Source organism: Vicia villosa, unplaced genomic scaffold (genome assembly GCF_029867415.1).
Source record: "Vicia villosa cultivar HV-30 ecotype Madison, WI unplaced genomic scaffold, Vvil1.0 ctg.002350F_1_1, whole genome shotgun sequence".
Classification (NCBI taxonomy): domain Eukaryota; kingdom Viridiplantae; phylum Streptophyta; class Magnoliopsida; order Fabales; family Fabaceae; genus Vicia; species Vicia villosa.
The window spans coordinates 29,582-42,206 of record NW_026705902.1 but is presented as its reverse complement, the minus strand read 5'-3'; positions in this window follow the sequence as shown (position 1 = coordinate 42,206).

Here is a 12,625-nt window from a genome sequence, read left to right as displayed (position 1 = left end):
ATCTATTTTGTCTTTGATGAAAAGTCTAAAAGATATGACATCTCAGGGGGGTCAAAAATTAGGGTATGACACATACAAGGTATTATATTTTATTACTCTTAAGTCCATGTTATCTTATTATTTATGTAACATCAACATTTCCTATTAAATATTTCTATGGTTTACGCACTACAACAAATAACGCTTTTAACCTTGGACGTGAAATGCGTTTTACCTCGGATTTAATACCGAGATAACGAAAGGCTTCATGAAAATTTTCTACTTAACACCATGGTGATTAAAATATCGAGGAGCATATCTATATGCATGTGGGTTCGAACTTGAACAACTACACTTTTATTATTTTCAAATATAGCGTATCTTTTATCTCGGTTTATTTAATAAAACCGAGAGGTATGATTATTTATTATTATTATTATTATTATTTAAGTTGCTACACTGTTTACCCAGAATATTACATTGTTTACCCAATATTACATTGATCAAACAGAATATTAAAATTAAAATAAAAGTAAATTTTCCTAGAGTTCAAAATAAAAATTAAACTTCCTAGGGATTAATATAAAAATCAAACTCCCTTAAGATTTAGACTTTATCTTTGAATTATTGATTCTTGTGGAAGATTTTTTGTTGGACATGATGAAAAGTAATGGTAAGATAATTCATATAAAATATAAAATCATTTTCGGTTTGAATAATTATTTAAGAATGCAAACCTTGAACCCATAAAATTTTTTGCTCTTGCAATCCATCATAGAGAACTTTTCCAATCTTCCTTATGTAACACCCCATACATAACTGACTAGTATATTATGCATGTGTAATACGGTGAACTGACTTTTTATCAATCGGAAAGTCGCGGTAAGCAAGAGTCGCCACCGACTTTTATTTTATCCAAACAGGTTCGGAAAGGAAAAAAGAAACAGAAAAAAACCTTTAAAGAAAATCTAAGTTCGGGGGGTAATTTATGCAAAGGGAAGGTGTAAGGCACCCTTTGCATCCATGGTTTTCCATGGGCTCTTAATTGCTTTGCTTGCTCGTTTGTTTAGAAAATGTAAATGAAAGAGATAGGGACTTTAACTTGTGAATAAGCGTTGCCCTTTTGAAAAATTATGAGAAAGAATATAATAAAAAGGTTTGAGCATTGCAAGGCAATTAGGGGCAATTACCTTAAACTCAGATAATAGGTCTCTTTTTAGCCTTTCAGAATGAAAGGGTCTATCCTTGCCATAAGAGGGCAGGAAGCCTTTCGTTTGGAGGTTGAAGGGTCGTCGAAGCATCCTTTTCCATAAGACTGTCCCATGCCATAGAAGGGCAGGTAGTCTAAGGTAAGGATCAGAATAAGCCTTTTCGTAGGCAACCAGAAGATACCTCAGCCTTTCTTCGTAGGCAACTTCCGAGGGTCGAGGTCATTTTGTGTATCGAAGGCAGCATCATTTAGGGTCGTGACCTTTTTATCGAGGCAACATGGCTGAGGTATCCTCGTATTCGAGGGACGTGGCTTATTCTGCAAAAACACAAAGGCAACAAGGCAACAGGCAACAAGGCAACAAGGCAACAAGGCAACAGAGAGGTTACCCCAAAGGGTGCGTGTGTGCAACAATCACGTGATTATATTCAGATACTTATCTTTTAATTAGTTATTCTAATTCAGTTTAAGGCTTGCACTCCCTAGGATTACTAACCACGCAGTATATAAAGCAATAAAGGGAAGGGGGAAAATGAAACCAGCGGAGGAGAGGGGAATTGTAACCAGCGGATCCCTTAATAGGGTTTGGCATAAGTAATAATAATAAAAAGCATAAAATAAGATGAGGTTTAGGGTTACCAATGACGAAGCTTTGGCAATTGATAAACCTGAAAAGGAGGAAAAACAAGAAGGCAAAGTACAGTGAGTGCATTATTAGTTCAGAGACAATCAGGGTTATCCCTAAAAGATAAATAAATTAATAATGAATAATAAATAATACTTAGCTTCGATTTGGATTTGATCTGATATGGTTAGAGTCGGAGGTTGCCCAGAGGTGAACCCTGGAACAAAGGCAAAGGCAAAATAATAGATGTGAGAGTATGCAGTGTTCCAAAAGGATTAAAAGGATAAACTCTAAAAGTAAAAGGAAACAAAATAGACTTTAAGAAAAAGAGTAAATACGGTACTTAGCTTCGAGTCTTGATCTGGCGCATTATCGGGAGACCTTTGAAGAATCGACCCTGAAAAAAAAGTCATACGAAAAAATATCGTTTTTAGCGTAGGAGATATTCATTAAAAAAACTGATTAGTATAAATCAAATAAGAGAACATAAACGATTTAATTAATTATTGGTCTCGCGACCTAATTAATTAAATCAGGACAAAATAATTTAATCGGGAATAAAAATATTTTTTTTTTAATTTTTAGAATTTTAATGAATTAAATATGAAATTTTAAAGGTTTTTAAATAATTACTTATTTATAATTAAAATATATAATAAATGTTTTATGAAATAAATAAGAAAATAGTTTTTTTTATAAGAAAACATATAATTTATATATATAAAACAAAATTTGATTGGCTGAAAATATATATATAAATATAAATAATAAAAAAAATTAAAGAAAACTTAACTTTGATTCAGTGTGGCGCAGGCGTGTGGATCATGGTGTGCACTCGCATCTGGAAGCGTTGGATGAGCCTGGGAGAAGATCTGATGGACAAAAGGGCGTGGACGTGTCATGTGAGCGTGGACTGGCACGCACTGGATCCCTCCGTTAGCCACAAGTTTCGCGCGCGAAGGATTTTGAATCCAGCCAATCACGAGGCGCCAGCGCATCATCTCCCTCACGGATTTTCTGGACTTCATCTTTTACAGCGCATATTACCAGAGCGCTGTAAAATCTCCAAGATATTATACCTGCAAAAATAGCGAATACCACCTAGAGAGTAGAGAAAGTTTTCGCGAGGGTACCGTTACACTCGTTTTATTCTCACGAATCCGGTCATGGCCTCAATTTGATCAAAAAATACTCGTATCAAAAAGCCCCAAAAGAGCTTCGAAAACCTAACTATGGCATATCGTTTACAACGGCATCATAACTTACCAAATTCTCCAGAATCGATCAATACACAATGGTGAATGCAAATACATGAATTAAAATTGATAATGATGCATGAGTAAAGCTAATCGACCAAGTTTATAAAACTGCAAACCGTGGCTTATATGGGACGATTCTGAGGGAATTGACTGTGTGTAATGGTCCAAGCGCCTTCAGTGAACCTCTAGGGATGTATTGGAACTACTCACACGCCTTGAATTTGCTTGTAGACTGAATTTGGTTTTGAGATTTTTTGCTCCTTTTGAAACTCGGATTAGGGATTCTTGGATGCAGAAAATCGTAACCCTCAGGGTCTGCTAGGTTTATGTTTATATATTGGAAGAAATTAGGTTAACAAACTTGAACAAAATCCAATCCAATCTTTATTTTGTAAATTGAGAAAATTTGATTTATGTATGTTTCTATTTTGGATCAATTTCAATTTACTTGTTCCAATCTTGCCTTTCTGAATTTGAATCAAATATATTATTTGATTAATGGTTGGATATGATTGGAATGAAAAGAAACTCAATCTTTTTGCAATTTTCTTCAAATAATGATTAAATATATGATTTAAATGAATAAAAAATTCAAATAAAATCAAATATTCCATGTATTTTCGTGGGAAAGAGATCTTGGGCCTTTGGATACTTGGGGATCAGGATTAAGTAAAAATAACTTGGGCCCATTTGCAAAAAAAATCAAGTTCTTTCACATTTTTCCCTCCAAAATAGCTCAACTTTGACAAGGCCTATCTCCCTCAATTTTTGAGGTATGGAAGTGTTCTAAGACATTTTGGAAACCTTAGAGAGTCCTCTAACCAGTGTCTTTGGTCTCATATCCAAATTAGTTTCCATGCTCCTTGTGTATCCTTTTGAAGAAAGTGTCTTTTTGTTGACTTTTGAGAATGACCTATAATGTATTAAGCCATATCTCTTAAACCATTGACCTATGAGCTCTGATTCTTGGACCATTGGATAGAGGAATGAATTCCCTTTAAAATAAGCTTTAGTGGGAATTTTTCTGATGAAGTATGAATATTTGGTGAATTTTCAGAGTTTGGTTGACTTTTTCAGCTCATGCCCAAAATAGTAACTTTTGACTTTTGACTTTTCTGATCTTTCTTTGCATCATCATGATCAACTCTTGATCAAATGATGATTTTAGGGTTATGAGGATGTTGTTGACCAAATATCTTGAACTTTGACTGTATTTTGACTTGAAATAACTGTTTTGCCCTTGAGAGTCGACTGTTGACCTAATCAGGATTTGAGGGACTAAATTTGTTCTGTTTGACTTGAAATTTTATATGGAGATGCTTTGGGATGTTGGCGACCCTATGGAACCACCTTGAACCATTGATTCAATGATTTTCCATTGAACTAATCAAACCCTAGTTCAGAGCTTTTGTATAGGAGAGTGTGTTTTGGAGCTTTGTGTTTTGATTTGATTTTGTGTGTGGAAAATAACATGGGAAAATTTTGGGGTATGACAGCTGCCCCTGTTCAATTATCTTAAACCTGAAGATGTAGAGTGGTCTGTATGCCAGTCGGTATCTGAAGGTGGAAGATGATTGAACACTAGAATACCAAGAAATTTGCCCTATTTGAAGCAGGGACTTTTGTCGGGGATGGGCTTGTAGATGCCATCTGGTAGTTGCTGGAGTATGGATTGTTGCAAAATTTCTGCTTTTGTTGTCTTCCTTTTTTTGAATGTTGAGGAACCGTCAAAGGTATCGACTCAAATCTGTGTTGGGTTATTTAAGGAACCGTCAAAGGTATCGACTTAAATTTGAAGCATATTGTTGAGGCACCGTCAAAGGTATCGACTTAGATATGCTGGTAGGTTGTATAAGGAACCGTCAAAGGTGTCGACTTATATCTGAGGTGTGTTGTTAAGGAACCGTCAAAGGTGTCGACTTAACTTTGAAGCATATCATTGAGGCACCGTCAAAGGTATCGACTCAGATATGCAGATAGATTGTATAAGGAACCGTCAAAGGTGTCGACTTATATCTGAATTGTGTTGTTAAGGAACCGTCAAAGGTGTCGACTTAACTCTTGATGTATTAAGGAACCGTCAAAGGTGTCGACTTAATACTTGATATATTAAGGAACTGTCAAAGGTGTCGACTTAATACTTGAAAATAGAGGTAGTAGTATCCTGAAAAGTAGAGGTTAGTTTTCTTATGTCATGATGCATGTGTTTATGTAATGAGTATCTCAAAATAAATGAGAAACTTTGCATGTTATGGATTTGTTATGCAGTGATGTATGCGATGTATGTTTGTGTCATGTGGTATGCGAATATGATTTATGTTATCTTCGTCGAGAAAATAAATCTCCAGGTCTTTGTGTTTTTGATGTTTGATTTCGTCTTGAGGATGCTCAGCTGGGGATTCATGGTTTCCGCTTGGGGATGATCAGTAATTTGATGGACCCGGACTGGGGATGAAAGATATTAGTAAACCATGTTGGAGAAGAGCAAAGTATTGAAGATGTAAACTCTGTTGGGGAGTCATGTCTTTGTCGGGACGAGTATGTTTGAAGATATCTTCTTGAGAGTTGCTCTGTGGGGATATGATACTCGTGAAGTCGACTCTATGGAGAAGCATGGTTGCCTTGAACATTTCCCCTAGTGATTATAGCACTTGTCATTCCTGGACTCATATTGATTGGAAAACACCAATGAATTTTGATCGAAGTGTTGAACATGCCTTGTATACTTTGCCCCCCTGCTAGTAGGAACTTGAAGAGATTCACCTCACGAGGACTTTATGAAGTGTATACTATAGGTGACATGCCCCTAGTAATCGTAAACTTAGGATGATGCCCCTGACTGTTTGGCTTTTGAGAGATTCTTGGAATCTTGACTTGATTGCCCCAGATTGATTGGACAAAACATGTCATGCCCCTTGTATACGTAAGAGACATGGCTTCTTGTAGTAATTTTGTTTGTCGGGATAACTTTTAGTCATTAGCCATACCCTGTGCAAATTCGTTCTGATGCTAACATTTGAAATTATGTAGCAGAATGTGCTTAATAATGAATTCATGAGATGCAATGCATACGTCTGTCTTGATTTTTTTTTTTTTAAATGTTTAAAACAGGAGATGTAAAAACGCGATATTTGTAAAAACATGATATTTGTAACAGTGTGACGTTTGTAAAAACGTGATATCAACTCGGGATTTGTGGTAAACCTTAAGGAGTTGGGATACCTTTGTTATGACAGTATGCTTTCGAACTAACCATGCTTCAGTTAGGACTTTCAAGGGTTGTAACGTGGCTTGGTTCACGGTTTAAGAAACAAAGGATAAAGGCTCAAAATTTGATTGTACCCACCCCTCTTCGTGATGATCTTCAGTCCTAAGCTCAGTTAATTCAACTTATGCATTCAGGTTCCAAGAGAATTTTGGATTTGCACCTTTGATAATGATGATGGTTCACAAGCAAATATAACTTTTGAGATGGCAGTCATTTCTTCCTTTTGGTAGTCACAACATTGTGTTGTTCAGGAATTTATTGACTTCTCTTCTTTCATCTTTTTGATATCCTTAACTTTTGCCTGAACTGTCTCTTTTGAGCTTACAGTCAGCGGGATGCCTTGATTTTTGCCTAAGCCATCTTTTTGATTTTTGACTTAGCAGGCTTTTCTTTGTATATATGTTTTTTCCATTTTTTCTTTTTTTGAAAGATATTGACTGCCTTGTTTGATGATTGATGAATCGTCATTGTCTTTTGATTGACATCTCCAACACTTCTTTGATGTGTGCGGATGAACGCTTGTGATTGAAACCTTTGTTGAAAGGTGTACTGAATGATTCTCTTAAAATAGAATGCACAACCAGATTAACTGAGAACTACCCTGCCCCAGGTTATGATCAAGGGTTTTAATTAGCACAAGAAAGAAACTTCTACTTCTTAGGCTCAAAAGGGGTTGACAAGGGATTAACATCCTTATATCTCCACTGTTTAGGAATTGAAACAATGCCTGTACATCGTCAGCATAGTCCGTTCAAAAGCATACTGTATGAGGTTGCGGTATCGTTTTCGTCATCCTCCCTCAAAAGGTATACAACTTTAGCAGGAGTTGAATATCACAAAACATATGCAAAGTAAAGACATAATTTAAAATGAGTGATAGCGAAATAATTAATTCAAGACAAACATATGCAATGCACTGATGATAATTATTAAAACCGATAATGTCTATCATGATTCGAATGTTTAAACAAACAGAATAAAATTTGCGCATGAAAGTAAATCTAACGATTAAAAGTTCATCCACTTAGACATTAATCAGTCTTGTCGTGACTAGGCATAGAAGCGGTGATCACCATAGGAGTTCTCGGATGGTTGAATTCAATTTCTCTAGCATCGATCATGTCTTGAATCTTGTTTTTCAATGACCAACAATCATTTGTATCGTGTCCAGGGCTATTGGAGTGATATGCGCACCTCGCATCGGGCTTATAGCTAGGAGCGGAAGTGTTGGGCTTTATAGGAGGATCCCTCACAGTAATCAAGTTTGCTTTCAACAAATGTTGTAATGCCTGAGCCAACAACATGTTGATCTTTGTGAACTGACGCTTGGGTGCATCTACCTTACGTCTTTGTTGTGGAACCGGTGTAGAGATCAAAATTGTCCCCACAGATTGGTTTTATTCATTGCGACCTTTCCGGTTGTGCTCAGCATTAGTCAGGTGAGGTTCGGGTCATACATTTAGACCATATAGAGGACGTCAGAGCAAATAGACCATATATATTGAGGGACATCAGAACTAGTCGTACATTTAGACCTTGTCTGTTGAAGGATGTCAGAACGAGTTATTCATTAGACTATATCTGCAGAGGAATGTCAAAACGAGTCATACATTAGACCATATCTGAGGAGGAATATCAGAACGAGCCATACATTAGACCATATCTGAAGAGGAATAGCAGAACGAGTCGTACATTAGACTATATCTGTTGAGGAATAGCAGAACGAGTCGTACATTAGACCATATCTGTTGGAATGTCAGAACGAGTCATACATTGGACCATATCTGAGGAAGGATATCAGAACGAGTTATTCATTAAACCATATCTGAAGGGGAATACCAGAACGAGTCATACATTAAACCATATCTGATGAATAATGCCAGAACGAGTCATACATTAGACGATATCTGACTGAAAATACCGGAACGGGTCATACATTGGACCATATCTGATAGAGAATACCGGAACGGGTCATACATTAGACCATATTTGACTGAGAATACCGGAACGGGTCGTACATTAGACCATATCTGATAGAGAATGCTTGCTTGTTAGTGTCGATGAGTTATTTGACGAAGTTTTGGAATGTAAAAGGGCTTGTCAGAATGAATCTCCAGCTCGATTATATCTGAGAGGAATGATTGTCGAGGCGGAACCTGAAAACAAAGTTAGAAATATGCGATGTCATGAATGCAAATGAAATGTTTTCAAGGATCTTTAAGGAATTTAGTTAGCAACATTGGTAAGTGAGTTGGTCGCATATTTGTTTGAAGAATTCTGACTCTTGTCTTTGAACATCCTTCTTTGAGAATCAAGCTCACCATATCGAGTGGGTCATCGCCTCTGATTCGGGATACTTCTGAATTTGAAGGTACATGGCTAGAGGAAAATAAATCCTCTTGCCCCTTGATAGGTATCGAGTCTCTGAATTGGAAGGCACGTGGCCAGAGGAAAATAAATCCTCTTGCCCCTAGATAGGAATTCAGTCCTTGATAAGAGCACCTGAAATTGTGCGCCCTAAATTCCTAAGATCCTTGAAAGGGTTAGTTGATCATGTTATGCTTATGATGTCATGATGTCATGATGTTATGCGAATGCAGTTCATTAGTCATAGTGTGAGATAGTAAGGACAAACAAGTCCTTTCAACAAAACCTGCGAGAAAATGAAGGTTAGTAGCAAACACAAACAAGTCACACAAGTCAGGCAAGTCACACAAGTCACACAATTTTGCCTTATGGTTAGGCTTGCACGTGGTTCACAGGTACGTACCCTCCCCCTGAAGTTTAGTTGGTTCAACCTGTCCTATATAAAGATCGGGTTCTAGGGAGCTCATATCATTGACCTTTCTCGAAGGCGCTTATCTCAGTTCGGCAATCGAATCACCAACCGAGAAGGTCCTGAAAGTCCAGTCCATATGAGTGTAGCTTCGAGTATCAACCAAACTTCATTCGGAACCAAAGCCAGCCATCTCGCTACTTTCTAATAGGCCAAGGTCAAGTTCGAATAAGGTTCTAAGGGCGAATTAGTGCTTAATGACACCACGCGGCAGCCAAGCATTTCCTCAGGTCGGATCCCAAGTAACACCAGGACAAACCAATGTGTCACACTAACGATGGCCATCAGGTCAACCACATCAGTATACGCTGTGCAGTCTCATTGATCTCATGCCATTTACCTAAGGTACTCAGATCCGGGTTAGGATCTTTCACACAGCAGAATACCCAAAACAGCCCTGCAAAAGTAAAGCAAACAAAGCAAACAATAGAAAACATTTAAGGTGAATCCTAAACTTTTAAGGTAACCCCTCTTTTATCGAAATTTATCCCCAGCAGAGTCGCCAGTTCTGTAATACGGTGAACTGACTTTTTATCAATCGGAATGTCGCGGTAAGTAAGAGTCGCCACCGACTTTTATTTTATCCAAACAGGTTCGGAAAGGCAAAAAGAAACAGAAAAAAACCTTTAAAGAAAATCTAAGTTCGGGGGGTAATTTATGCAAAGGGAAGGTGTAAGGCACCCTTTGCATCCATGGTTTTCCATGGGCTCTTAATTGCTTTGCTTGCTCGTTTGTTTAGAAAATGTAAATGAAAGAGATAGGGACTTTAACTTGTGAATAAGCGTTGCCCTTTTGAAAAATTATGAGAAAGATTATAATAAAAAGGTTTGAGCATTGCAAGGCAATTAGGGGCAATTACCTTAAACTCAGATAATAGGTCTCTTTTTAGCCTTTCAGAATGAAAGGGTCTATCCTTGCCATAAGAGGGCAGGAAGCCTTTCGTTTGGAGGTTGAAGGGTCGTCGAAGCATCCTTTGCCATAAGACTGTCCCATGCCATAGAAGGGCAGGTAGTCTAAGGTAAGGATCAGAATAAGCCTTTTCGTAGGCAACCAGAAGATACCTCAGCCTTTCTTCGTAGGCAACTTCCGAGGGTCGAGGTCATTTTGTGTATCGAAGGCAGCATCATTTAGGGTCGTGACCTTTTTATCGAGGCAACATGGCTGAGGTATCCTCGTATTCGAGGGACGTGGCTTATTCTGCAAAAACACAAAGGCAACAAGGCAACAGGCAACAAGGCAACAAGGCAACAAGGCAACAGAGAGGTTACCCCAAAGGGTGCGTGTGTGCAACAATCACGTGATTATATTCAGATACTTATCTTTTAATTAGTTATTCTAATTCAGTTTAAGGCTTGCACTCCCTAGGATTACTAACCACGCAGTATATAAAGCAATAAAGGGAAGGGGGAAAATGAAACCAGCGGAGGAGAGGGGAATTGTAACCAGCGGATCCCTTAATAGGGTTTGGCATAAGTAATAATAATAAAAAGCATAAAATAAGATGAGGTTTAGGGTTACCAATGACGAAGCTTTGGCAATTGATAAACCTGAAAAGGAGGAAAAACAAGAAGGCAAAGTACAGTGAGTGCATTATTAGTTCAGAGACAATCAGGGTTAACCCTAAAAGATAAATAAATTAATAATGAATAATAAATAATACTTAGCTTCGATTTGGATTTGATCTGATATGGTTAGAGTCGGAGGTTGCCCAGAGGTGAACCCTGGAACAAAGGCAAAGGCAAAATAATAGATGTGAGAGTATGCAGTGTTCCAAAAGGATTAAAAGGATAAACTCTAAAAGTAAAAGGAAACAAAATAGACTTTAAGAAAAAGAGTAAATATGGTACTTAGCTTCGAGTCTTGATCTGGCGCATTATCGGGAGACCTTTGAAGAATCGACCCTGAAAAAAAAGTCATACGAAAAAATATCGTTTTTAGCGTAGGAGATATTCATTAAAAAAAACTGATTAGTATAAATCAAATAAGAGAACATAAACGATTTAATTAATTATTGGTCTCGCGACCTAATTAATTAAATCAGGACAAAATAATTTAATCGGGAATAAAAATATTTTTTTTTGAATTTTTAGAATTTTAATGAATTAAATATGAAATTTTAAAGGTTTTTAAATAATTACTTATTTATAATTAAAATATATAATAAATGTTTTATGAAATAAATAAGAAAATAGTTTTTTTTATAAGAAAACATATAATTTATATATATAAAACAAAATTTGATTGGCTGAAAATATATATATAAATATAAATAATAAAAAAAATTAAAGAAAACTTAACTTTTATTCAGTGTGGCGCAGGCGTGTGGATCATGGTGTGCACTCGCATCTGGAAGCGTTGGATGAGCCTGGGAGAAGATCCGATGGACAAAAGGGCGTGGACGTGTCATGTGAGCGTGGACTGGCACGCACTGGATCCCTCCGTTAGCCACAAGTTTCGCGCGCGAAGGATTTTGAATCCAGCCAATCACGAGGCGCCAGCGCATCGTCTCCCTCACGGATTTTCTGGACTTCATCTTTTACAGCGCATATTACCAGAGCGCTGTAAAATCTCCAAGATATTATACCTGCAAAAATAGCGAATACCACCTAGAGAGTAGAGAAAGTTTTCGCGAGGGTACCGTTACACTCGTTTTATTCTCACGAATCCGGTCATGGCCTCAATTTGATCAAAAAATACTCGTATCAAAAAGCCCCAAAAGAGCTTCGAAAACCTAACTATGGCATATCGTTTACAACGGCATCATAACTTACCAAATTCTCCAGAATCGATCAATACACAATGGTGAATGCAAATACATGAATTAAAATTGATAATGATGCATGAGTAAAGCTAATCGACCAAGTTTATAAAACTGCAAACCGTGGCTTATATGGGACGATTCTGAGGGAATTGACTGCGTGTAATGGTCCAAGCGCCTTCAGTGAACCTCTAGGGATGTATTGGAACTACTCACACGCCTTGAATTTGCTTGTAGACTGAATTTGGTTTTGAGATTTTTTGCTCCTTTTGAAACTCGGATTAGGGATTCTTGGATGCAGAAAATCGTAACCCTCAGGGTCTGCTAGGTTTATGTTTATATATTGGAAGAAATTAGGTTAACAAACTTGAACAAAATCCAATCCAATCTTTATTTTGTAAATTGAGAAAATTTGATTTATGTATGTTTCTATTTTGGATCAATTTCAATTTACTTGTTCCAATCTTGCCTTTCTGAATTTGAATCAAATATATTATTTGATTAATGGTTGGATATGATTGGAATGAAAAGAAACTCAATCTTTTTGCAATTTTCTTCAAATAATGATTAAATATATGATTTAAATGAATAAAAAATTCAAATAAAATCAAATATTCCATGTATTTTCGTGGGAAAGAGATCTTGGGCCTTTGGATACTTGGGGATCAGGATTAAGTAAAAATAACTTGG